General features: G+C 41.1%; 1 protein-coding gene across 2 annotated transcripts in view; it reads left to right on the top strand.

Annotated features, from left to right (window-relative positions):
• The first annotated feature begins 582 nt into the window (after window positions 1-582).
• Window positions 583-27,162, top strand: part of Pafah1b1 (platelet activating factor acetylhydrolase 1b regulatory subunit 1) — a 64,754-nt gene continuing 38,174 nt past the window's right edge. The window contains exon 1 of one of the 2 annotated variants that reach the window (XM_028866714.2): window positions 583-964. The gene's annotated coding sequence lies outside the window, so the exon portion shown is untranslated. Of the gene's footprint in view, window positions 965-1,113; window positions 1,770-27,162 lie in introns of those variants that run through there. The other variant, XM_028866715.2, reaches the window with a different exon arrangement.

Here is a 27,162-nt window from a genome sequence, read left to right as displayed (position 1 = left end):
AGTTCCAGGTCTTTCTGTGGACGTCAGTTTCCAGAATCTCTGATGTGTGATGTCTGAGTGACTAAGGAAAAGAATAGCTGAATCACATCTACAGGCGATTCCTTCCAGTTGAAAATCTGTAACAGAAAGGGAGACAAGGCAGTCCATCTGTCTCTTAACCTCAATAGCTCTCTGGCCCAAGCCCACCAACCTACCCCGTCTTTTCCGGGGTGGGTGGGGGAAGGGATGGGGAAATAACCCCCACAGGCTACACAGGCAGAAAAGGAGCAGCCTGGCCCGGCTCGAGGCCGCCAGGGACCCGCGGTCCGCCTGGGCAGAGGAATGAGGGCCAAAGCAGAGACAGAGTTTGTGATGAGCCCCAGCAGTCGGACAAGGGGCTCTTCCCAAGGGTACAGCGGGCAGAAGAGCGAGAAAACCTGCGCCCGCGGCGCAAGCCCGGCCACCGGCCCGGGGTACAGCAGCACCCAGCCCACCCTGCAGAAGGGAGCGCGGCCCAGGCTCGGCCCAGCCCGCGCATGCGCCCCAGCGCCTCCGCTCCCCTCCCCTCTTCCTGGCGGGTCTGGGGCGGCGGCAGCGCGGTGACGTCAGGGCGTTGGGGCAGCTCCTGTGATAGACGGAGCTGGAGCGGCGGGGCGGCGGCGGAGTCCGGCGGCCGAGATAGCGAGGGAAGGGAGCGAACGCGCAGCGACCCGCGGGTCCAGGGAGCGAGGAGGAGCCGGAGGGGAGTGCTCGGGCGCGAGCGAGAGGACGCGCGAGCGCCGGGCTAGGGCTCGAGCCCCGGAACGGCTGAGGAGCCCGCCCGCGGCCCTCCCCTCCCCCTCCCCGGGACCGGGCCCAGCGCGCCATCCTCCCCCTCCCTCCCTCCCTCCCTCCTTCCTCCCTTCCCTCTCCCTCCCCCTCCCCCGCCGGTGGATGGGAGTGAAGGACGGAAGAGGCCCTGCGGAGGCGGCGGTGCAGCGCTCCGGTAAGGTGGCGACGCTCTGCGTCCTCCCCTCTTGTCTCCTCCACCGCGCTCGGGCGGCCGCGGGCCGGGCTGGCGGCCTGACGATGTGGCTGCGCCGGTCCCCTCCCTCCCATTCTCCCCTCCCCCTGCCGCCGCTGCCTCCTCCCTTCTTCTTCTCCTCTCCTCGCTCTCAAAATGGCGGCCGCGACGGCCGTTGAGTGAGAGGCACCGAGGAGGGGGGCCTGGTCGGGGAGGGCGCTGCCCTGGCTCTGGTCCTCGGGCCCGGGCTGCAGGCTCCCCGGGCCGCCGCGGCTTCACCCGAGGCCTCTCGGGCTGCATCGCCCTCCTGCCGCCGTGACTTAGCAAGAAAAGTATTCTTGGGTGGGAAGGGCGTGGGGAGCAGGTCGCTCGCTCTCTGATCTCAGGGAAAGGGCCCAGCCCTCCCGGGCCGCGGAAGCGAGCCCCGCAGTCCCCACCCCTCCGCGGTCTGGCGGCTCGCCGCCGGGGCTCCGCCAGCCACCGGGCCTTCCAGGCGTCTGGGTCCCCACCTGTCCTTAGGTTGGGGGTCGACCTGAGGAGGATGGCCCGCCGCCTAGGCCCTTGGCCCCCTGGTGCGGTGGTGGTTCAGCCTCTGCACTCCGTAAAGATCTGCAGCATCCACCCTCCAAATCGGGCAGGGTTTTCCTTTTTGCCGCTGGCTCCTTGCACGGGAGTTGCCTTTTGACGTTGCTAACACTGAGCTCCGAGGCCCTCTGCTATTCCCTTCATCCCATGTCTCCATTCCTTTAGGAAACGCTGTGACTATTTACCCTCTCTAGCCTCCCAGGTGAGAAAACGTTTTTGAGACGGTGGGCATATTTTTACTACCTCTACAAACACAGCCAAAGAGGAGTGATTTTCACTGTCTTGAAATGAGAGAAAGCAAGGTGCCTGGCTTTATTTGTTACTCTCCTTTTTTTTTTTTTTTTTTTCAGTGACTTAGCAAGAAACTCCTTGGGAGGAGGACAGGAAATTTTCCGTTGAGGTTGAGTTTGAATCTAATTCCTATCAGTCCTTTGGTTAAGAAATTGTGTTTGAAGAAGGGTACCGGATTTGTGGTCTCATTCTCAATGGGCGATGTCATGCCAAGGATCCCCCTCCCCTTTCCTTAAGAGGCAATTGCGAGAAAATAAAGATATTACTGTTTTTCCGACCTTTAGTTCCAAGCACACACTCCTTAAGATTCACAACCTTTAAAAGATCCAACAACAACAGAAAGGTCATTTTAGCAATTCTCTTTTTGTTCAGGGTGGGTTGTTTTGTGTGAATTTTCTGGGGGTGGGATCGTGGAGAGACCTTGTTTGGGCCTTCATACCAGTAATATTGTCTCCCCGCTTCATTTTGCCACAGCAGTGTTTGCTTAGTATTCTCCCCTCCCTTGCAGTAGAGCTGGATTGCTGCAGGATTCAGTCCCTTAATCAGGAATATTTTTAGTTGAGTACGCCAGTAATAATATGTTGAATGTACATTAAGAGCTCTAACTTTAAAAATTGGTTTGGTTTTAAGGCTCTTACCAGCTTTTATTTCTAATGGTTGTCTTTTAGGACATAGTTCTGCAAAATAATTGGCAGTTACAAATTGCGGTTTTTATTAAAGCAGAATATGTATTTAGGGTAATTTATTCTTTCATGGTCGATTTAAAAGATCATTGTTTGGTTTCAGAGGGAAGGATTTCCTACAATAAATTTAAAGCTGGTATATATAATTTAAAAGTCAGAGAAAGGAACCCAGCTTTTCACAGAATATTTCTGCATATGTTGGTTTGATGGAGCACACCCTGTTTTGGTACATCCTCCCACCTCCTTAAAAATGGGTTAATATTTGTGGATGCTATGAACAGCCATTGAGCCGGGAGGATTGGGTGGAGTAAGGGAGCGACAGCAGAAGCTGTGAAATGCTCGATTGCCCTTTCATCTCATTTTCTCCATCCTCATACTTTGTAAGGTTATTTGATACTAATTGTAGCTACAACAAAGGGATTTCTCTGTTGTAAATCTTTCCACCTTTTTTTCCTTCAAGAAGGGCATTGAATAATGGAATAAAAGCAGCATCCATGCTCTGAAACTAGTACTTATTGTCCACCTGTATATATATATATATGTGTGTGTGTGTGTGTATAAAACATCTACATATATGCTCTAGTTAATGTTTTTTTTAATTATTCTAGCCAAAAGAGTGTTAAATTAACTAATGCCATGAATATTTGGCAACAAAAAGCATGGTATACTGAAAAAAAAATCTAGTTAAAAATACTTGTTTTTAGGGTTTTTTTTCCTTAATGAACATCAAAGATGAGAAAATACAGAGTAGTTGTTTTGTGTCAAGAGCTCTTTAAATAGACCTTTTCTCTTGTGCTGCCTCTTGCATAGGACTTTATGTGTAATAAAAGAGCATAGCTCACTTTAGTGTCTTGTGCTTCTTAAAGAATTTTAAAATTGACAAATACAATTTTGATGAACCTTATGTTTGTAACTTTGGGTATATTTTTACAATTTTTTTTTAATTTTTAATGTAGCTAGAAAGTCAAAAGGCTATTATGGGTGATAGATGAGTACACTGGGATTAGTGTTTCATTGTATTGTGTCTGACATATCCCTGACCCTACTATTTCTAGTTAATGGTGAATCCCCAACCCACCCCTGCCCAGGAGCTTACTGATAATTTGTTTAAGAGTACAATGTATGTGTGCTTATGTTTCTGGCAGGTGTCAGAATCTTGCTTAGTTCAAAGAAAAGAGTTTTAAAAATTATTCACAATCCTATATTTATAAAAACTTGAATGAAGTTGGTATGAATTTCTTTTTTCACTCACTCACTCATTTATGTGTGTTTGTATGCACCAACTTACATGGATCATGTCTTTTTTTTTTTTTTTTTGGTTTTTCGAGACAGGGTTTCTCTGTGTAGCTTTGCGCCTTTCCTGGAGCTCACTTGGTAGCCCAGGCTGGCCTTGAACTCACAGAGATCTGCCTGGCTCTGCCTCCCGAGTGCTGGGATTAAAGGCGTGCGCCACTACTGCCCGACTCGGATCATGTCTTTTCTACCACCATGTAGGTCCTGTGGATTGAACTCAAGTTAGATTTGGTGGCAAACATCTTTATACACTCAGCCATCTTGCCATCTTTTAAGATGGGGTCTTACTGTAGCCCAGGCTGGCCGAATTTGCTGTGGAGCTGGTCCTGACCTTGAACTTCCAGTAGTTACTGTCCATCTCTGCAAGTGCTGGGGTTACAGGACACTATCTATGTAGCCTTAATTAAAAAGTACTCACTCCTTTTGTATCCTAATGGGGCCTCTAACTGCCTCTTTCTGCCTTAGAAGCCTTCTGAGTGCTGTAAAACAGGTATGTGTGCCACCATACTGCTTTCAGTAGTATTTGGTGTTTTTTTCCCTGAGACAGGGTTTCTATGTGTAGTTTAGGTGCCTGTCCTGGATCTTGCTCTGTACACCAGGCTGGCCTCGAACTCACAGAGATCCGCCTGGCTCTGCCCCCCGAGTGCTGGTATCAAAGGTGTGTACCACCACCGCCCGGCTGGTGTCTATTTTTAAGTTATATACATAACTTTCTGGATAAAATATCTCTAGCATGAAAAGTATCTGTTTCTGGGAATGAAAAGTCAGTATCTCATAATTGTTGGTTTTCTAGTTCAGAAGATCCATATTGTTATGCTGTATTTAAGAAAAGGAAAGTAGCCAGGTGGTGGTGGCCCCACGCCTTCAATTCCAGCACTTGGGAGGCAGAGGCAGGCTAATCTCTGTGAGTTTGAGGCCAGCCTAGTTTACAGAGCAAGTTCCAGGACAGCCAAGGCTACACAGAGAAACCCTGTCTTGGAAAACCGGGGGGCGGGGAGGGGGGGGAGCTGGTGAGATGTTTAGCACTTGCTGCTAAGCTTGACAACGTGAGTTTGATTCCCAGTACCCACATGGTAGACAGAACCATCTCCCACAATTTCGCCTCTGATTGGCACATATACATACTAATAAAAAAGTAACATAAATGTTGCTCTCTTGTATTATATACGAAGCTACCTAGATATCTGGATGTTCATGTGTGTAAATAACTTTATGCTTGTATTTACATCTGGTTCATATTATCCACAGTTGTCATTTCAGTGAGCTATAGATATTATAGATCATGTCATTATGGTAGAACTGTCTTTTCAGTTTTATTTTTGATTATGTGTATGTGTATGTGGCTAGTTATGAGTATGTGCAAGTGAGTACAAGTGCTAGAGATGTTGGATCCCTGAAGCTGGAGTTCAAGGTAGTTGTGATCTGTCCATGTCTTTTTTAAGAGTAGTAAGTGCTATTAACCATATCTCTCTCTCTCTCTCTCTCTCTCTCTCTCTCTCTCTCTCTCTCTCTCTCTCTCTCTCTCTCTCTCGTGTGTGTGTGTGTGTGTGTGTGTGTGTGTGTGTGTGTGTGTGTGTTTTAGATGTCTGTGGAAGTCAGAGTACAACTTTTCAGGAGTTGGTTCTCCTTCCACTCTGAGTCCTAAGGATCAAACTCATGTTGACAGGCTTGGTGGCAAGCACCTTCACCTTCTGAGCCATATGCCAGTCCTGTATGATAGAGCTATCTTAAATCAGTTCCAGCACCCAGGAGGCAGAGAGGCAGGTGGCTCTGAGGTCAAGGCCAGCCTGGTCTTCATAGTGACCATCAGGATACATAGTGAGACCTCCTGACAAACAAACAAAAAACACCCCCCCCCAAAAAAAAAGCCAAGGCAAAATATTATACAAAGTGAATGTTCAGTTCTGAAGTTGTGATACAGGTCCATCCCTCCCCCACCCCCCAATCACTTGTCTTCCTCCCCACCCCCCTTAAGAACTTGAGGTTAGCTGGCTTTAAATGAAGCTGATTATGGCTGTATCTGTTTTGTGCCTGAGGGTAGGGTTGTTGGGATTGGAACTCAAGGCTTTCCTGTTGGATGTTCACCACCACCACTAAGAAGCTACACCTGTCAGAAATTTTTACTTCCTTCTAATAGAAGTCTCTGTTGCTCGGTGTGGTGGTGCATGCCTTAAATCCTAGCATTTGGGAGGCAGAAGCAGGTGGATCTTTGAGTTCAAGGCCAGCCTGGTTTACGAAGTGAGTTTCAGGTCAGCTAGGGCTGTTACACAGAGAAACTCTGTCTGGAAAAACAAACAAACAAAAATAATAAAATAAAACTAAAAAGCAAATGAAGTCTCTGTCATGAAAATATTTTATGACAGATAACCTGTTTTTTTGTTTGTTTGTTTTTAAAGACAGGGTTTCTTTGTGTAGTTTTGGAGCCTGTCCTGGAACTCTCTGTAGACCAGGCTGGCCTCAAACTCACAGAGATCTGCCTGGCTCTGACTCCCGGGTGATGGGATCAAAGGCGTGCGCCACCACTGCCTTTAAAAAAAAAGAATCATTTACTAGATATAAAGCAAAGAACAATCAGACTGCAATCCACAGAACCAGGGAGGCTATATAGCAGGGGGGACCCTAGGATGACTGTGGCTTATAATAAGTTTTGGTTTTACTCAATCACTGGGCAAGCCTCAGTGAAACATTTCACTATTAGTATAAGAATTTGTACTGTATCAAGCTGACAATAGAAAAAAAAATAAATTAAAAAAAAAGAATAATTTGAAGTGGAAATTTTTGGCCACTGTTTTGTCTTGTGCAATACAGCCATTACTTTTTTTATTTGACAAGTTTCTCTATTTAAAATAAAGCTAGATTTTCACAATGAGAAACTGAAGAGAGAAGCAAATTTCCTTACATTCTGAAGATGCTTAGCTGTAAGTTAAGTCGAGTCCTAGTTGTGAAAAGCCATTTTGGGAAATGTATATTTCTTTTCTTTGCTTGGAGATACGGTCTCCAATAGCCCAGACCTTAAACTCAAAATATTACTGAGCCTTGCCTTTAACTTCTCATTCTCTTGCAGTCTCCCAAGAGAAATGGGTATTTCATGAAGAAAGATGCTATAACACATTGTGTAAACATAATGAGTCACTTCACTGAAGTCTTTTTGGATTGTTCTAACAATGTTACTGGTTTGGTATGACAATTTACATAGTCAGTTAAATAGAACTATAATTTCTATTAATTTTTGTCATTGGCACAGGAGTTACAAATTTTAGTTGGTATTTGTGCTTTATGGCACAGTCATGATAAGTAATTATTTTGGTTGCTTTTTTTCTTTGAAAATGGGTGGCTTTTGGTTAAAACAGGATTAATCTGTCAGGGATCTTCTAAATAGTCTCTCAACTATTACCATTTAGCTGTGTCAAACATTTGCCTGGTTTGTGCTGTTGAATTTGGTACCCGTTTCAACTTATTTTCTCATCTTTTAGGTAGATGGGTATTTTCATATATGAGAGAATTAAAATTCCACCAATTTTTTCTCCTGAAGTCACTTAGGTAGTAGCTAGAGTGCCACTTGGGTGCTGGCTTACATGGTCAAATGATTCCTTTTCATAGTGATTGACTTCTTTTGAAAAAGTTTACAAAATACTTAGTTTTTGAGCATTTATACCATGAAGCACAAATATTAAGGGCAGGTAGTCAAACAACTACACAGCAGATGTCACCCATTTAAGAAGTGAACATTTTTACATTCTAAAATTCTCACAGACTCTCATAATTTAAAATTTACATTTTATTTATTTAATTGTGGGTGTGGGAGCACGCTCCACATTATGAGTTGCAGAAGTCAGAGGACAACTTTTGAGATTCTATTCTACTATTTCAGTCCCAGAGATTAAACTCAGGCATTGTCAGTAAGCAGCTGTATATCCTGAGCCATCCTGCCAGCCCTCAAAATCTCTCTTTCTGTTTATTTTATTTAAATACATTCACATTTCAGGGGTATAATTTAAAATGTTTCATTTTGGCTGGTGTAGTTCACTAGCTTTCATTGAGCAAGCTCAGTGGTAATGTTTTGCTGCTTCTATTTAAAATAAGCCTCGAGGGGCTGGGGAGATGGCTCAGTGGTTAAGAGCACTGGCTGCTCTTCCAGAGGACCAGGTTCAATTCCTAGCACCCACTTGGCAGCTCGAAACTGTCTGTGACTCCAATCTCAGAGGCTCCAACACCCTTACACAGACATACATGCAAACAAAATACCAATGCACATAAAATAAATAATGTAAAAAAAAGAAAGAAAGAAGCCTTGAAGAAAACAAAAGTTCTGGAGGCTGGGAAGTCCAATATCAAGGTGCCAGGGTTGGTGAGAGATCTTGCACCATTATTTTGCAGAGGCAGCATATGCTGAGATAGATCTAGTGTGTACACTTGGGTTTCTCTTTCTTTTCTTTAACCTATCCTTTATCCTTTTTATCTTAATTTTGAAAATGGTAACTGGGGGCATTTGTTAACTTTGTTCCTGCATTTTGCATGAATAGGTTTGCAATGCCTAACATTGCTTTAAAAATATTATTTTAGCCAGGTGGTGGTTGCACATGCCTTTAATCCCAGCACTTGGGAGGCAGAGGCAGGTGGATCTCATTTGAGTTAGAGGCCAACCTAGTCTACAGAGTGAGTTCTAGGATAGCCAGGACTACACAGAGAAACCCTGTCTGGAAAAACCAAAAAGCAACCAAAACAAACCAAAAAACAAAAACCCAGGGCCTTGTGAAATCTAAGCATGTGCTTTTATCACTGAGCTGCACTCCCCAGGCCAAATAATTTTAACTTTTGAAAGCATTATAAAAAGTTTTATGTTTGGGGCCAGCAAGGTGGTTCAGGTACTAAAGGCACTTACTGTGCAAACCCGATGACCTGAGTTGGATCCCCAGAACCCACATGCAAGTATAGAGTCATTCTACACAGTTGTTTGCTGACCTTTGCAGCTGCACCAAGGCATATGGGCCCACATGGATACATCATTCTTGCAGACAGGCACAGAATAATAAAACAAAGTTTTATGATTTGTACCTTGTGGATGGTTGAAATCTGTGACACAGATGGCTGTGTGTCTTTCTTTCTTTCTTTCTTTCTTTCTTTCTTTCTTCCTTCTTTCTTTCTTTCTTTCTTTCTTTCTTTCTCTCTCTCTCTCTCTCTCTCTCTCTCTCTCTCTCTCTCTCTCTCTCTCTTTTCTTCTCTTCACTGGGTATTGAACCTGGAGCCTTGGGCATAGCATCCTAGGCAAAGTGTTCTATTACTGAATAGTATATTTAGCTTAGTTATTTTTCAAAATAATTCTCTTTAATTTATTTTTTGGAAGTAGGGCCTTACTATGTGTTCCTAACTGGTCTTGAACTCATGGAAATTGGCTGTCCTCTGTCTTGTGAGTGCTAGGACTAAAGATGTGTGTCACCATGGCTGATGTTTTCTGTACAAAGGGTCAGTCTTTCTCAGCTTTTTTTCTTTCCCTTTTTTTTTTTTTTTTTTTTGGAGACAGGACTTGATGTGTAGTCCTGGCTGGCCTGGAACTCACTATGTAGGAAGGAGTGGGCCTTGAACTCACAGATACCACTTGCCTTTGCCTTCTAAGTGCTGACATTCAAGGTGCATGTCACCATGCCTGGCTCACATCTAGTACTTGAAGCCCTGATTGCTTGGGTTATGGGCTCAAGTACCACTCTGTCTGGTAGCAGTTGCTAATTTTTAAGTTAAATTAAGAAATTAAAATACAACGTCTCATGTAGCCTAGACTGACCTGAAATTAATGGAGGATAACCTTGAACTTCTGACTCTTCTGCCTTGTATCTTGAATGGTTCTCCCCCACCCCCCAAACCCCTTCTTCCCAGTGTTGATCATTCAACTTAGTGCCTCTCACAGACTAGGCAAGCTGCCTATTATTGGGCCACCCACCCATCTTCTGCAAAGTCCTTAAAGGACATCTTCTATTTATGCATTGTTTCTTTCTTTTTTTAGTTTTTGGAGACAGGGTTTCTCTGTGTAACCATAGTTATTCTAGAACTTGCTCTGTAGACCAGGCTTGCCTCACAAATGATCCATCCACCTGTCTCTGCCTCCTGAGTGCTGGGCTTAAAGGCATGTGCATCCACCACCTGGCCTTATCCATCGTTTCTTTTACTTTATCGAGAATATGCTGGTACCAGTCATAGGAATGCTAGCACTAGACTGGTCTACCTAGCAATACCCTACTCAAAAAACAAGCAAACCGAGGGTGAAAATGAGACTGGTATTATTTGGTATTTCTTGACCCCCACCCCCAATACTAAGGGAATTGAACCTAAGGTCTTACATATTAGACAAATGAGCCACTGATGAGCTACACATATCTCCAGCCCTCTTTTTTACATTTATTCACCTACTTGTTTTAAATTTATTTTGTGTATGCATGAGTATCGAGGTGTGCATGTAAAGATCAGGAAACCACTTGTAGGAGTCTGTTCTCTTATTACCCTATGGGTTATAGGGATCAGACTCAAGTTCTCAGGCTTTATCCTTTAAAAGTTTCCTTGGCCTCTAGTTCTCTTTTTGTTTCTAGATAAAAATCTCACTACCCAGACTGGCCTTGAATTCACTGTATAGCCCAAGCTGGTTTTCAATTTAGGATTCTCCTGCCTCAGTCTCTTGAGTTGATGAGATGGCAGACTTGTTGTCACAAATCTAGACTAATTAGCTTAATTTTGAAAGGTACAGAGAAGCTATACATTTAGTGTTAGCAGAAAATTAAGCTGTTGAGTAAAGCATGTACTTGGTGCCAGGTATCAATCTGAGGGTCTTCCCTGTTAGGCAACTGTTTTACCACAGGCCTGTGTGCATTAGAGTGGGTTTTCTGTTTTTTGTTTGTTTGTTTGTTGTTTTTGGTTTTTTTGCCCCCTCCTCTACTCCTTTGATAAGATTGGTTAGATTTTTTTTTTTTTTTTTCCCAGACAGGTTTTCTCTGTGTAGACCTGTCGGTCTGTCCTAGAACTCACTTTGTAGACCAAGCGCCTTGAACTCAGAGATTGCTTGCCTCTGCCTTTGGAGTGCTGGGATTAAAGGCGTGGGCCATCACTTCTTGGCTCCCTGGTAGGATTCTTTATTTTTTTTTCCTTTTTTTAGATTGATTTTATGTGTATGAATGTTTTGCCTGTTTGTGTATATGCATGCCAGGTACCCACAGAAGACAGAAGAGGGTGTTGGATCCCCTGGAACTGCAGTTATAGGTGGTTGTGAGCTACCATGTGGGTGCTAGTAATCAAACTCAGGTCCTCTGTAAGAAGGAATGCTCTTTTTTAATTTTTCCATACAGGGTTTCTCTGTAACAGTCTTGGCTGTCCTAGAACTCTCTTTGTAGACCAGGCTGGCCTGGAACTCACTGAGATCCACCTGCCTCTGCCTCCCAAGTGATGGGATTAGAGGATTGTGCCTCCATCGCCTGGCAGAAGGAGTGCTCTTAACTTCTAAACCATCCTCTTTATCCCAAGATTTTTTTTTTTAATAAGAGAATTGCCTTACTATGCAGTTTAATCATATACAGTCATTTTTATAGGTTTGTTTGCTTTTTTAAAAATTAATTAATTAATTAATTTATTTATTATGTATGCAGCATGTATGACTACAGGCCAGAAGAGGGGACCAGATCTCATTACAGATGGTTGTGAGCCACCATGTGGTTGCTGGGAATTGAACTCAGGACCTCTGGAAGAGCAGTCAGTGCTCTTAACCTCTGAGCCATCTCTCCAGCCCTGCTTTTTTTTTTTTTTTTTTTTTTTTTTTTTTTTAAATACAGGCTCTTGGTGCTTTATTGGGGGGTGGGTGTTAAGGCAGGGCCTCACTAGTATCTCTGCTTGGCCTGGAACTCTGAGAGATCCATCTTGTAATGTGGTCTAGTCCAAGCCTGCAGCTCCTGCACTAAAGCAATCTTCTTGCCTCAGTCTCCTGAGGCTAGAATTAAATATATACCATTATATCTAGCCCTAAATAAGATTTAAGTACTTCAGTTAAAAAAATAAAAGGCTGGGCAATGATGGCATCCGCCTTTAATCCCAGCACTGGGGAGGCAGAGGCAGGTGAATCTCTGTGAGTTTGAGGCCAGCCTGATCTGCAAAGTGAGTTCTAGGACAGGCTCCAAAAAAAGCTACACAGAGAAACCCTGTCTCAAAAACAAACTACAACAACAAAAAGTATTTTGACTAATTAGAACCTGAACATTTGTTTTTAATGCCATGTGTGTAGGAGCCCTCAGAAGTCAAAAGAGGTAGGATTCCTTAGAACTGTGGAGTTACAGGCAATTGTGATTTACCATGTGAGAGCTGGAGTCCCATCTGGATCCTGTGCAAGAGCAAGTCTTTTTTTTTGTGCCAGGCAATTTCTCTGTGTAGCTTTGGCTGTCCTGGAGCTCACTCTGTAGACTGGGCTGGCCTTGAACTCCTAGAGATCCTTCTGTTCTGCCTCTGCCTCCCAAGTGCTGATATTAAAGGCATGTGCCACCTCTGCCTGGCTGAAACAAGTCCTTTACCACTGATCCAAAGCCATCTCTTTAGTCCTCCCTTTATATTCTTTTTTTTTTTTTTTTTTTGAGTAAGAGTCTTTATGTAGTCTTATACTGGAACTCTTGTAGATCAGGGTGGCCTTGAACTTGCATCGATTCTCTTGTCTTCTACTTTCCAAAAGGTGTGTGTCACAAAACCCAGCCCTTTTAGGACACCCCCCCCCCACAGGGTTTCTCTGTGTAGCCTTGGCTATCCTGTAGATTCTTTTTTTTTTTTTTTTTTTTAAAGATTTATTTATTTATTATGTATACAGTGTTCTGCCTGCCTGTATACCTGCAGGCCAAAAGAGGGCACCAGACCTCATAAAGGATGGTTGTGAGCCACCATGTGGTTGCTGGGAATTGAATTCAGGACCTCTAGAAGAGCAACCCGTGCTCTTAACCACTGAGCCATCTTTCCAGCCCTCCTTTAGATTCTTAATAAATGATTAATTAGGAAATTTAGTGCTTACATAATGTGTTTGTATCAGTGTTTTGTTAGAAACGTTGTGTATGTTTGTTGGGCTAATTGCAGGGCCCATCAGATGATGTTTGAAAGATGAATTTTGAAATGTCTCTTTAAGAATAAGTAATTGAAGCTGGTGATAGTGGCACATGCCTTTAATCCCAGTACTCAGGAGGCAGAGACAGGAGGATCTCTGAGTTCGAGGCCAGCCTGGTCTACAAATCTAGTTCCAGAACAGCCAAAGCTATACAGAGAAACCCTGTCTCGAAAAACAAACAAAACAAAACAACAACAAAAGAATAAGTAATTGGAGCAGACACTGGAGAAGATCATCTAGATAGTGGAAAGAGGAGCATATTGGTACACAGCATGTAAACTCCATGTATGTATGCTGGTAAAGTCTAGGAGAGGAGATTGTGGGATAGGCTGGGAAATTATATAAGCCAAATTGATGGAATTTCTATGTTCTCTATAGCTAGTAGGCAATCTGGAAGTCATTAAACACGTTCTGGCAAAGGCTAGCATTTGAGTCCATTGTGTGTTATGTTACTTCATGAAACTCAGCCCCCCATGTGCAACCCCCCCCCTTTAAAAAAAAACTACGTCTTAACATAGTCCTGGAAATCCTGGAATTTACTGTGTAGACCAGGCTGGCCTTGAACCATCTGCTTGCCTCTGCCTTCCAAGTGCTGGGATTAAAGGGGTGTACCACCACACCAAGCTCTACTTTTTATTGTTTTTCATTAGCTATGTATATGGGAATGTAAAAGTCGTCATGGCAAAATTTGGTACTCACTAGATGTTAGTTTAGTATTAAATGATACTGTTTTCTTTTTGAAAAGTCATTTTTCTTTTTATGATCATTTTTTTATCCTGTGTGTGTTTGTCTGTGTACATGTTTTAGTGTGCACACAAGGGTGCTAATGCATGTGTGAACATGCAGACCAGAGGTTAATGTTGTGTATCTTTATCATTTGCTTTCTACCATTTTGTTTGTTTTTTGCTTTTGAGACAGGGTTTCTTTGTGTAGCTGTGACTGTCATGGAACTCGCTCTGTAGACCAGGCTAGCTTCAAACTCACAGATCTGCCTGTCTCTGCCTCCCAAGTGCTGGGATTAAAGGTGTGTACCACCATTGCCCAGCCACTTTCTACCTTTTAAGAAAATAATTATTTGCCTGTAATCCCAGCACTCGGGAGACAGAGGCAGGTGGATCTCTGTGAGTTTGAGGCCAGCCTGGTCTACAGAGCTAGTCCAGGACAGGCTCCAAAGCTACAGAAAAATCCTGTCTATAAAAACCAAAGGAAAAAAAAAAGAAAATAATTATTTGATGATTTCATTAAGTGTCTAGTGTCATTGTCATTTCCACACCCTCTCAAGCTCCATCCTTTTTTTTTTTTTTTTTGGTTTTGCGAGACAGGGTTTCTCTGTGTAGTTTTAGTGCCTATCCTGAATCTCGCTCTCTAGAATAGACTGGCCTCAAACTCACAGAGATCCTCCTGGCTCTGCCTCCTGAGTGCTGGGATTAAAGGCGAGCCCGGCAAGCTCTATCCTTTTTATTATTGCCAGCCATGTCTCTGTAGTTTAGCCTTAGTAAGCTATGGTATGTTCAGTGCTACTTCCCAGACCTCTTCATGGTGCTTTTACTCTGTATAGTCCTTCCTCGTAACCTTTTCAGCCTAAATAACAGATTGTCCTTTTCCAGGCAACATTTCCAAATTTCTTTATTTGAAGGAAACTTTTTCTTTGAATTCATGATGTGGTGCCTTTTTTTTTTTTTTTTAATAGCTTGTAAAAAATGTTTCATCTCATGTATCAGATGAGTCAGTGCATTTAAATAGCCTGGGGGTAACATTTAGTACATAGTAAGTTCTTGGTAACTTGATTGTTAGAGTAGCAATAATGAAGATCATTTCTAAGATGAAGTGATAAATAATTTACCTGTACTTTTACCATTTTGTGATGTTAAAACTGATTTCTTTCTCTGCTCGGGCAGTCTCTTTCTTTGCTTTTATTACTGTTGTACCACTTCACTGTTTCTGAGCCATATGAGGGAAATCTGAGGTTAGTTACCCTTTACATCATTCTTTTCATTAAACCTTATTGTGAGTGTTTGAGTCATTTGGGTAGTACTAACTTTAAAGAAATGGGCAAAATAGGTGTTAGGAAGTTTGACAATTTGCTCAGGGTCAGTTTGTGAATGAACAGGATGATTTCTTTTTCTTCTAGTGATGAGAAATTATGTCCTCACATGAGGCACACATTCTACCACTGAACTATACCTCTAGGCCCCCAAAATGATATTTATACCATGACTGCTTGACTCAAATTCTTTGCAGCAAGACATCATCAGAACTGGTCAGAAATGGTGGTGCCTGCTGGGCAGTGGTGGCATCCTGTTTTGAACCTCCTCCTTCAATAGGACTAACTTAATTTGCCTGTAACAAGACCTATACACAGCCAAAAATATTCTTAAAATTTTCACCTCTTTGTAATTTAATTAATTAATTCGTTGATTTTTCATTTTTATTTATTTATTTATTTATTTTTTCGAGGCAGGGTCTTTACATAATCCTGACTGTCTGGAACTTACTATGTAGCCCTGTAGATTAGGCTGGCATTGAATTTAGACATCTGCCTGCCTCTGCCTCTTGAGTGCTGGGATTAAACTAAGTTTTATTTTTAAATTATGTGTCTGTGTTTGGGTTTGTGCATGGGAATGCAGGTGCCACAGAGGCCAATTCTCTGGACCTGAAGACAGGTGGCTGTGAGCCATACAATGTGCGTGTTGGAACCAGCTTGGATCCTCTGGTAGTGTTCTTAACCTCTGCACCATCTCTCTAGCACCTTTTTGTAGCTGGAGAGTTTTCTCTCTGGGTCCCGCCAGGCCCCGGCAGTCCAACAGCCCACTTATAAAATAAACACACAGACACATATTATTTAAACTGTTTGGCCTGATGGCTCAGGCTTCTTGCTAACTGTTCTTATATCTTAAATTAATCCATTTCTATAAATCTATACCTTGCCACGTGCCACGTGGCTCGTGGCTCACTGGCATCTTCACATGCTACTTGTCATGGTGGTGGCTGGCAGTGTCTCCCTGCCTCAGCCTTCCACTTTCCCCAATTTTCTTTTCTTTGTCCCGCCTATACTTCCTGCCTGGCTACTGGCCAATCAGTGTTTTATTTATTAACCAATCAGAGCAACACATTTGCCATACAGAATGTCCCACAGCACCTTTTATGTTTTATTCTATGGTAAATATACAGAAAAAGTACTTATAGTAATATAGTAATATAAGAAAATGCCTATGTAACTACTCTCAAAGCTTAAAAAAAATAAAGCAGATGGGGGGAGGTGCATACTTTTAATCCCAGCACTCAGGAGGCAGAGGCAGGCAGATCTCCATGAGGGACATTCCTCTTGTTTGTATATATTCCTTTTTTGTTTGTTTGAGACAGGATCTCACTATGTAGCCCTGGCTGGCCTGAAACTCTGTATGTAGACCAGGCTGGCCTCTGCCTCCTGAGTGCTGGGATTAAAGGCATGTGCTATCACACCTGGCTGTATATGCCTTTTAAAAACCAAACAATCTGTGCTTTCATGCATTGGGAGTTGTTTCTTCCTTCCATCCTGTGGGTCCTGGGATTGGAGCTCAGGTCGTCAAGATTGTTGATAAGTGCCTTCTATGTGCTTGCTGAGCCAGCTCACTGGCTTCTGGGTTTTATACTTGTAGTATACACGTGCATATCATTAAACAATGTAGATTTTTAGACTTTATGTGAATGTTATACCATGTATTTTCCAACTTGGTATTTTCATCTAGTAAAGTATTTTCTAGGTAGATGTTAGAAATAAGACTTATATGGTTTCTAACATTGCACTGTTTACTGCTGTGAGTATGGATAAAATATTTGCAGATGAGATAGTTTGTATTGCATGTAATTCTTAAATTAATTAATGATTTTCCTTAGTAATTTTTATGATTTGTATTTAATAAAGAGAATAATTAATATTGTTGGTATCAATTTTAGATCACAAATCCCTGAACCTCCTCCTCCTCCCCTCAATTTCCTTGACCATAGAAACAACCTGAGTTTATCCAGTTACTTAACGAGAGGTTTCGTGCATATTTCTCTTGGCCTTGTACAGCTAAAAAGTTTCTAAGCTGTATTTAAAATTACATACTTTGCATTATCTCTTTTCAGATCATCTTGGATAATTAGACAAAACTTCAGCAACTTTACATTATTACCATGTAAACAAAACTGGGCTTGGAGGTGCATGTCTTTAATCTCAGTAGTAAGGATAAGAAAGGATAGGCTATCCAGGTGCAGGGCCTGTACGATAAGACTCTGTCTCAATAATAATAATAAAACCAAAGAAAGTTTGCAACTTTGCCTGCTTCATTTTACCACTTGTATTGTTCTCTATAGACACTTAATTTGTTATTCATGCCTTCTTTGTGTCCAGATTATTAAGGACTCCCCCACAGTGTAGCTGAATGTTTAAAAAGACACAAAACGGTAAATCATGGACTTCTGTGCAAATGCCAGGTATTTATTGTTCTATATAGTCAGGTTCTAGAAAGGTGTTTTGTTTTTGTTGATAGTTTTTTTGGTTTTTGGAGACAGGTTTTTTTGGTTTGTTTATTTTTTGTTTTTTAGAGACAGGGTTTCTCTGTATAGCTTTGGAGCGTATTCTGCAACTCACTCTGTAGACCATGATGGCCTTGAACTCACAGAGGATCCGCCTGGCTCTGCCTTCCCGAGTGCTGGGATTAAAGGTGTGTGCCACCACTGTCCAGTTTGAGACTTTTTTTTTTTTTTTTTTTAAATGTAGTCCTGCCTGTTCTGGACCTAGCTTTGTAGATGAGGCTGGCCTCAAGAGATCCAACTGCCTCTGCCTTTCAAGTGCTGGAATCAAAGGCATTCAACACCACTGCCTAACTCTAGAAAGGTTTTAAGCAGAATAATTTAAAGTTGATATACGTATCTTCACCTTGTAGCCCTGACTGGCCTGGAACTTGATGCTACAGCAGGCTGGCCTTGAACTTGCAGAGTGTAGAGATCTACCTGCTTCTTCCTCCCTAGTGCTAGGATTGATTAAATGTGTGGGCCATCCTGCCTAATGCCGAGCATATGCTTCCAGAGTATTCAGTATAGTTATTAGCAGAAAGACTCCTAGGAGAACTGTATACTAGTGAAAAGAGATTGCTTCGATAGAATTATCTCAGCCTCCAAATGCTGGAGATTGAGGTGTGTTCTACTGTGCCTAGCTTAGTGCTAAGGGTTTTACTAGTAAGTACAGCATTGCCTCTTCCTAAAGCGCGATTCACCTTTGTTAGAAGGAAGTTTTGTTTTCTTTGATACTATGGAGAACTACATGTCTTTATTTTTTCACTGTCACTGCTGAACCTCTGGAATTTAGAGTACAGATCACTCTTATTGGTGACTGCTTTTTGTAGCTGTTTGCTATCTTTAGCCATTCTAGTAATACTGTATTTCCTAATTACTCAAAAATTTGCACTTGAATTTTTTTCATATTATTATTTTTCTTTTCCAAAACCTGCCTCAAAGAATTGTCAACCAGTTCCATCTCCTTTTAAAAATTTTTATTTTATAATGCTAACTGGTCAGTTGTTAGAACAGTTCTGACAGTACTGATAGTTTTTACCCCCTTCTTCCCAACCCTAACCTCCCTTAAGTGGATTTTGTGTTCCTTTAGTGGATTGCATCTTATTAATCTTTATTACAGTATAGAGCCTAGCAAGCTAAGTAATGAAAAAATACATTTAGCTTACACTTTCAGTTATTTTGTATGTTTCTTAAGGGCAGAGAATGTTTTAACATTATTACTTCTTTAGCGTGTGCATGCATGCCATAGCTCATGCATGGAGGCCAGAGAACAATTTTCAGGAGTTGAATTTCCTTTTCCACTATGTGGGATGCATGGCACACAGGTCATTAGGCTTGATGATAAGCACCTTTACTTGCAGAGCCATCTTGCCAGCCCTATTTCTAAGTTATTTGTATAAGTGGAGACAAATAGTGTGGGTGATAATTAATTAGCAACTTCTGAACAGTTGCTCCCTAATAGAAATGGGATCTGCCTTTATGACTAAGATCATACCCTAGAGAAAACCATCTTTGGGGCTGGGGACTTGGCTAAGTGGGTAAAATACTTGGCACAAGCATAATAACCTGAGTTTGGATCCCCAGCACCCACATAAAAATGTCTATGGTGGCATCAAAACCCAGTTCTCGGGGTAGGGCAGAGACATGCCCATTCCCGGAGCCCATTGGCTAGCCAGTGTACCTAATTGGTAAGCCCTGGGGTCCATGAGAGACCTTATGTAAAAATATGAAGTGGAAAGCACTAGAGGAAAGACACCCACTGTCAGCCTCAGTACCTCTCATGTGCACAAGTGCATGCATGCTTGTGAACACAACACACAGACAGAGAATACCATCTTCAAGACCAGGAGCAAATAGTGTACTGTTCAAAGAAAAAAGGCGGTCTTCCTCTAGTTGTACTTTGGCCACAAGGCTCTTTCAAATCATTCCCATTGCTTCCATTCTAGTCCAAAGCCTGTCACCACTAATTACCAGGCCCTTCTCTTGCTTTAATGTGGTTTATTACTTCCAAAACAATCAGCATGAAGCATCACTTTGAGAACATTCTTCTCTAGCTAGAGAATTGCCATGAATCCCCGCCCCCCCCAGCTGAGGACCGAACCCAGAGCCTTGAGCTTGCTAGGCAAGCATTCTACCACTGAGCTAAATTCCCAACTCTGCCGTGATTTATTTATGTGTATGTGTTTGTGTAAATGTGTGCCAGTTGTGTGTGGGTGCTCAAAAGAGGGCTTCAGATCCCCACAGGCTTTGTAAGCTGTCTGGCATGGGTGATAGGAACCTAACTTGAATCCCCTGGAAGGGCAGGATGCATTCTTAACCTCTGAGCCATCTCTCCAGCCCCTTCCATAAATATTTTTATTTTTTTATTCATTTATTTATTTATTTAATTTATTTATTTATTTCAAGGTTTTCTCTGTGTAGCCCTGGCTGTTATGGAACTTGCTCTGTAGATGAGGCTGGCCTGAAACTAAAAGAGATCTACCTGCCTCTGCCTCCTGAGTGCTGGGATTAAAGGTGTACACTGCCACTGCTCTGCACATGAATGTTTTATTAAGTATTACTAAGGTTTTTTTCTCTTCAGTTTTAAAGCAGTGGAGTTTGTTACTTATTTTGAGTTTGGTTTTTTTTTTTTTTTTTTAAACAGGCAGGGTCTCATATATATACCAGGCTGGCCTCAACTTGTTTTGTAGCCAAGGATGACTTTGACATCCTATCCTCTGGCCTCCTGAGTACTGGGAGTACAGACATTCATCACTATACCCAATTTATGTCTTACTTTCTAAAAAGTCATAATTAGAGGGCTTGGAGATAAGGCTCAGCAGTTAAGAGCACTGGCTGCTCTTCCAGAGGTCCTGAGTTTAGTTTCCAGTAACCGAATCGTGGCTCACAACCATCTATAGTAGGATCTAATGTCCTCTTCTGGCACAAAGTTGTATATGCAGATAAAAACACTCATATAATTTGAAAAACAAAACAAAACAAAACAAAAAAAACAACAAAGAACAATTAGAGCTGGGTAGTGGTAGCATACACCTTGAATCCCAGCACTTGGGAGGCAGAGGCAGGTGGATCTTTGTGAGTTCGACGCCAGCTTGGTCTACAAAATGAGTTCAAGGATAGTCAGGGTTACACAGAAAAACCCTGCCTTCAAAAACCAACAAGAAGAAAAAAGGAAGTTTAGTTTTGAGGCAGATTGTTTTTTTTTTTTTTTTAAACCTCTGTAGGATTTTTACAATCTTCTCTGATACATACTAATGGCAGTCTTTTAAAAGAAAAAAGGTTATATCTAACTTAGCCCAAAGTAGCTGAACTTTGGTGACTCTTACTCCTGGGTTTTAGAATTTTTTTGTTTGGATTTTTAAAAAAGAAGAAAGATAAAGTGATTTAGTGTGTCTTTGCTTTCTGAGAGCACATTAAAATTTGGCGGTGGTGGTGCAAGTCTACAATTCCAGCACTTGGGACTCAGAAGCAGGTGGATCTCTTGTGTTTGAGGACAAGCAGGGCTGCACAGAGGTCTGTCTCAAAACAAAACAAATTTGGTCTGAGTTTACTATGATACCAAAGATAATCATTTAGGGAATACTAGTTGCATATTGTGTGCTAATTACTGTGAATTTATTTTAGAGATAACAATGAAAAACATGTAGGTTGCTGCTTTAGAGTATTGTTGAGGAAACATTGCTGCATGTAATTGTAGTGCAGTGTGAAAAGTCTTAAATGTGTGTATACAAAGTACTAGGAAATCACAGGAGTTACTTTGCTTAATTTTGTATAAGAAATGTAAAATTGAATAAAATTTAGGGTCTGTTGTTTATATTAGTTGCTGAAAGTTTTGCTAACACTATTTAAATATTCCTAACTAGTAATTTGAACCTGGTTTGTCTTTATTTGCAGCTTTACAGGGCATGACCCTAATAGTATTCATTTTTTTTTAAACTTTTCACATTTTTGTTTATTTATTATGTGTGTATGGGATGTGTGTGTGTGTGTGTGTGTGTGTGTGTGTGTGTTTGCACACCACAGCACATATATGAGGACTGATTCTGCTTTCTTCCCATCATGTGGGTCAAAACAAAAAACTAGAAGCTAGGGGAGTATTAACCAATTTATGGTGCTGAGGATCAAACTTAGGGCTTTGTATATATGAGACAAGCACTCTACCCATACCCCGGTCACACATAATATTTTCTGACATTGATATTTCTTAATTTCCTCTTTTTTGTACTTTTGATTTTGATCTTTTAATACCAGCTGTCATTTATGCTGTTGTCTGTTAATTTATTTTCTGTAGGAATGGGGGTGTGGTTGGTTTCACACTGTATAACTTACTGTAGTCCAGGCTGGCCTCAAACCTGAGGCAATTCTGCCTTGGCCTCCTGAATCCTAGGATTATAGGCATGAGCCACCACTCCTTGTTTACTTTATGGTTCTTTGTTGAGGTGTGCATCAAATTCATATGGATTAAATTTTACCCATTAAAGAAAATTAAAATTTATATGCCTTCTGCTGAATTTTTGAGAATGAGGCTTAGCTGTTAATTTTAGAGTTCCTTGAGTGATTCTGATGAACAGTTCTAGTTTGAATTTTAAAAGTTTAGCAAAATTAATTTGAGAAAAGAGCATAAGTGGCATTTATTCTGTTTCTCTGTAGTGATTTCTAACCTAAAGAATTATTGCTTGAATTTTACATAAACTGGTAGAGGTATTGGAGTGTTCTCCCTTGACAGCTTTCAGTTCATAGAGTAATGGACTCCCAAGTTGGAAGTTATGGTACAATGCAATAGTATAATTTAGTATAGTAGTTTCCATGTTATGTGGTAATTTTTTGTCATCATAGATTCCACTAAGTTAAGAATAGTGAGTGGATTTAGAGTTGGAAAATTGGCTAAGCTGTTATAAGCATTTGTTATTCCTGCATAGGACCCAGGTTTGATTTTTCCGCACCCACATGGCTGCTCACAGCTGTCTAACTCCAATCCCAGAGGATCTGACACCCTCTTCTGACCTCCTCTGGCACCGGACACACACATGATATGTATACAAACATGTAGGGAAAACATTCTTATACATAAAATAATAAAGACTTTAAAAACTTGAATAATATTGGATTTAATAATAAAATAATAGTGGATTAGAGTATACTTACTAGGAAACTTTATCAGAAAGTAGGACTTCTTCATATTCCAGAGTATTTAAAGCAATGTGTTGAGCAGGCGCTATACCTGTACATGAATTCTGCAATGCAGATCCTTTCTTTGTATTTGCAATTAAGTAAGCATAGATTAGTGCTAAAGGAAGTTTAAAAAGAAAAAATGTGACTCAAAAATTTCAAAAATAATACTTAAAAACAAGTATTTGGGGCTGGAGAGATTGCTCTGTTTTTCTAGAGGACCTGGGTTCAATTCCCAGCACTCACATGGCAGTTTACAAAAAAAAACTGCCTATAACTCTACCTCCAGGGGATCTGACACCCTCACACAGACATACATGCATGCAAAACACCAATGCTTATAAAGTAAAAATAAATAAATAAATCATTAAAAAAACAAATATTTCTTATTTTTTTCTTTTGTGGTTTTTTTCCTTTTGTTTTTTTTTTTTCTAGACAGGGTTTCTCTGTGTTTTCCTTGGCTGTCCTGGAAGTCACTCTGTAGACCAGGTTGGCCTCCAACTCAGAGTGCTGGGATTAAAAGCATGTGCTACCACTGACCGGCTAGTATTTGTCTTTTTTTATATTCCCTTCCTTTGTAGGTGTGTATCACAAAACAACTGAGCTGAGATTTTATGTTCTGAGCTGAGATTTTTAAACCGTTAGAGCTGTATATAATAAAATTCTAACAATTCCTAGTTCAAAATGGCTATCATGCTGAAGTAAAAAAAGGGGGACACCTTGTCTTCATTTGGGGAATATGAATAATCTTTGAGTGTCTATTGAAAGAACAAAAAAAGTCTCCTTTGTTGTAGGGTAGAAACATTTTTTTCTTTAAATTTATTTATTTTCCTGTTATCAGCTTGATACAGTATAAATTCTTATCCTAATAGTGAAATGTTTGATTGAGGCTTGCCCAGTGATTGAGTAAAACCAAAACTTATAAGCCACAGTCATCCTAGGGTCCCCCCTGCTATATAGCCTCCCTGGTTCTGTGGGTTGCAGTCAGATTGTTCTTTGCTTTATATCTAGAATCCACTTATGATTGAGTACATACCATGTTTGTTCTTCTGGGTTTGGGTTACCTCACTCAGGATGATACTTTCTAGTTCCATCCATTTGCATGCAAATTTCATGCTGTCATTGTTTTTCTCTGCTGAGTAGTACTCCATTGTGTATATGATATGTACCACATTTTCTTAATCCATTCTTCAGTTGATGGGCATCTAGGTTGTTTCCAGGTTCTGGCTATTACAAATAGTGCTCCTGTGAACATAGTTGAGCATGTATCTTTGTGGTATGAGCATTCCTTAGGTATATGCCCAAGAGTGATATGGCTGGGTCTTGAGGTAGATCGATTCCCAATTTTCTGAGAAATCGCCATACTGATTTCCCCAGTGGTTGTACAAGTTTGCATTCCCACCAACAGTGGAGGAGTGTATCCTTTGCTCTACATCCTCTCCAACATTGACTGTCATTAGTGTTTTTTGATTTTAGCCATTCTGACAGGTGTAAGGTGGTGTCTCAGAGTCGTTTTGATTTGCATTTCTCTGATGATTAAGGATGTTGAGCATTTCTTTAAATGTCTTTCAGCCATTTGTGATTCTTCTTTTGAGAATTCTCTGTTTAGCTCTTCAGCCCATTTTTTAATTGGATTGTTTCTGTATTTTGATGTCTAGTTTCTTGAGTTCATTATATACTTTGGAGATCAATCCTCTGTCAGATGTGGGGTTGGTTGGTGAAGTTCTTTTCCCATTCTATAGGCTGTCTTTTTGTCTTATTGACCGTGTCTTTTGCCCTACAAAAGCTTCTCAGTTTCAAGAGGTCTCATTTATTAATTGTTGTGCTCAGTGTCTGTACTGCTGGTGTTATATTTAGGAAGTGATCTCCTGTGCCAATGTGTTCAAGATTACTTCCTACTTTCTCTTCTATTAAGTTTAGTGTAAGTGGATTTATGTTGAAGTCTTTGATCCACTTGGACTTGAGTTTTGTGCATGGTGACAGATATGGATCTATTTGTAATCTTTTACATATTGACATCCAGTTATGCCAGCACCATTTGTTGAAGACACTTAGAAACAGTTTTTTGCTTTTTGAAAATAACTTGTTTATTTTATGTGTATGGGTATTTTGTCACGTGCATGTAGTACCTGCTGAGGCCAGAAGGTGTTGGGTCTTCTTAGACTAGAATTACAAGTAGTTGTGAGTCTCATGTGGTTGCTGGGATTCAAACAGTCCTATGGAAGAATAGCCAGTGTTTTAAACCATCGAGCCATACTTCAGCCCTACTTTTTTTTTGGGGGGGGTTAGATATGTGGAGCAGAGATAGGGTCTTATCAATGTAGCCTTGGCTGGCTTGAACTTGGTATGTAGACCAGGCTGGCCTTGAACTCACAGCTATCTACCTGCCTCTGCCTCCAAGTACTGGTATATAATATACCATGATACCTGGTATTCAATGTTTTACTTTTGCTGTCCATCAAAAGGAGTACCAAGGGATAGAAGTTCCCTCCAGTAAAATTTAGTAGCTTTTTAGAGAAATCCAGTATACTACTTTTATTTAAGAATACAGTTCATAGCTGGCCGTGGTGGTGCTCGCCTTTAATCCCAGCACTCAGGAAGCAGAGGAAAGCAAATCTCTTTGAGTTTGAGGGCAGCCAGGGCTATGCAGAGCAACCTTGTCTTGAAAAACCCAAACAACAACACAGTTCTTCAAACCAGGCCTCTCTGATACAAAGTTTTTGCTTCTGTATGTATTCTCTTCTATTTCAAACATTAAACTTGCAGTGATTCCTTTGAACAATCCAAGTAAAGTTAAGCAGTATGAAAGTATTCATTCCAGTATTCTTTGTTGTTGTTTTTGAGACAGGGTCTCGCTATAGCTCTTGCTGCCCTCCAACTCACAGGTATCATGCCTGCCTCTGCCTTCCTAAAGGCATGAACCACCATGCCCAGCTGCTCCTGTACACTTTAATGATAGTCTAAGCCCATATACATAAAGGATTATATTTTACTTAAACTACTGGCAGGATGTGTGTGAAGAGAGATTGACCTACTTGATTTTAAAATTGATGCATTTGAAAGTGAAGGCTGGATTTGAGACTAAGGCTGTTGTAGTTTTGGTGTGAAGGCTATGGGAAATCTTTTATCATAGGCAATTGATTCCTTAAAGCCCACCCATATTATACAGAGTAATTGGCCTTACTCAGGGTATACTGATTTAAATGGTAATCCTAAAATACCTCCATGGTCACATCTACATTTATATTTGGCCAAATATTTGAGTACTGTTGCTTACTTAGCCAAGTTGACAACATAAAATTAACTATCACAGGGAGTATGATAGAAAATGTCTTTAGTGAAAGTCAAACAACAACATCAAGTGATTGATAGTACAAGAAGCAGTGGATGTCTAGATTGGACTTAACTTTGTATATAAATATGATTTCAAAGCCCAAAACCTACTTTCATAACCTACTTTCTATAGTTCATCTATATTCAGCTCTTGCCTTTAATATGTGATTTACTACAATTGAGATTGTTAGGAGTGATTCTTGGTTGAGAAAAACTTAGTTTTATGAGATAGGTCTTGCTATGTAACCTAGGCTGGCCTCAAATTCCATATTCTCCTGCCTCAACCCAGAGTGCTAGAATTTTAGGTGTGATCTCTACCACACTGAGTCCTAATCTTTGGTCTAAGAGTTACTGAAAAATAATGTAAAACATTTATTTGCAAATGTTAAATGAATGGCCTTCAGTGGTACTAAATGAATCATGGTTAATTGTAACTAGAAGAAAACAAACCTCAGAAGAGAGCTCAGTGAGTGAAGTGCTTGCTGTGCAAGCGTGAGGGAGGGCCTGAGATTTGTTTCCCAACACCACTGTCTAGTGACTTTTCTACTGCTGGGCTAAAACACCATGACCAAGGCAACTTAAAAAAGAGAGTTGAATTGGATTTATGGCTCCAGAAATTAGAGTCCATGATGGTAAAACAGGGCAGTAGGGACAGCTGAGAGCTCACATGTTGACTTGAAAGCAGGAGTCAGGGAACACTGGGATTGGCAGGAAGCTTTTGAAGCCCCAAACCCCAGCTCCATGACACACCACATTTCCTAATCCTTCCCTAACAGTTCCACTAAGAGGGGACCAAGAATTCAAACACATGAGCCTATGGGGGCCATTCTCATTCAAACCACCATACTCATGTAAAAATCTGGGTTTGGTGGTTTGTTTTGAATCCCAGTCTTCAGGAGTGGAGACAGGTAGATTCTGGAAGCTCATTTGCCAGCCAGTCTAGCCAAAATAGTGAATCCTTGGGTCAGGTTTGGAGGCAAACATTGCCCGTTCAACAAACAGTTTCATTGGTCCCCTGGTTCCTGAATTCTTTTATTTGTTTTGTTTTGGTTTTGTTGAGACTGAGTCTATTCTATACATAGAAAATTGTATAGACTGGAAAACTCTGTAGATAAGGCTAGCCACAAACTCAGAGACCTGCTTGCCTCTTGTTGCCAGGATTAAAGGCATGTACT

This window comes from Peromyscus leucopus, chromosome 8b (assembly GCF_004664715.2).
Source record: "Peromyscus leucopus breed LL Stock chromosome 8b, UCI_PerLeu_2.1, whole genome shotgun sequence".
In the NCBI taxonomy this organism is placed as follows: domain Eukaryota; kingdom Metazoa; phylum Chordata; class Mammalia; order Rodentia; family Cricetidae; genus Peromyscus; species Peromyscus leucopus.
This window is presented reverse-complemented; position numbering and strand designations above follow the sequence as displayed.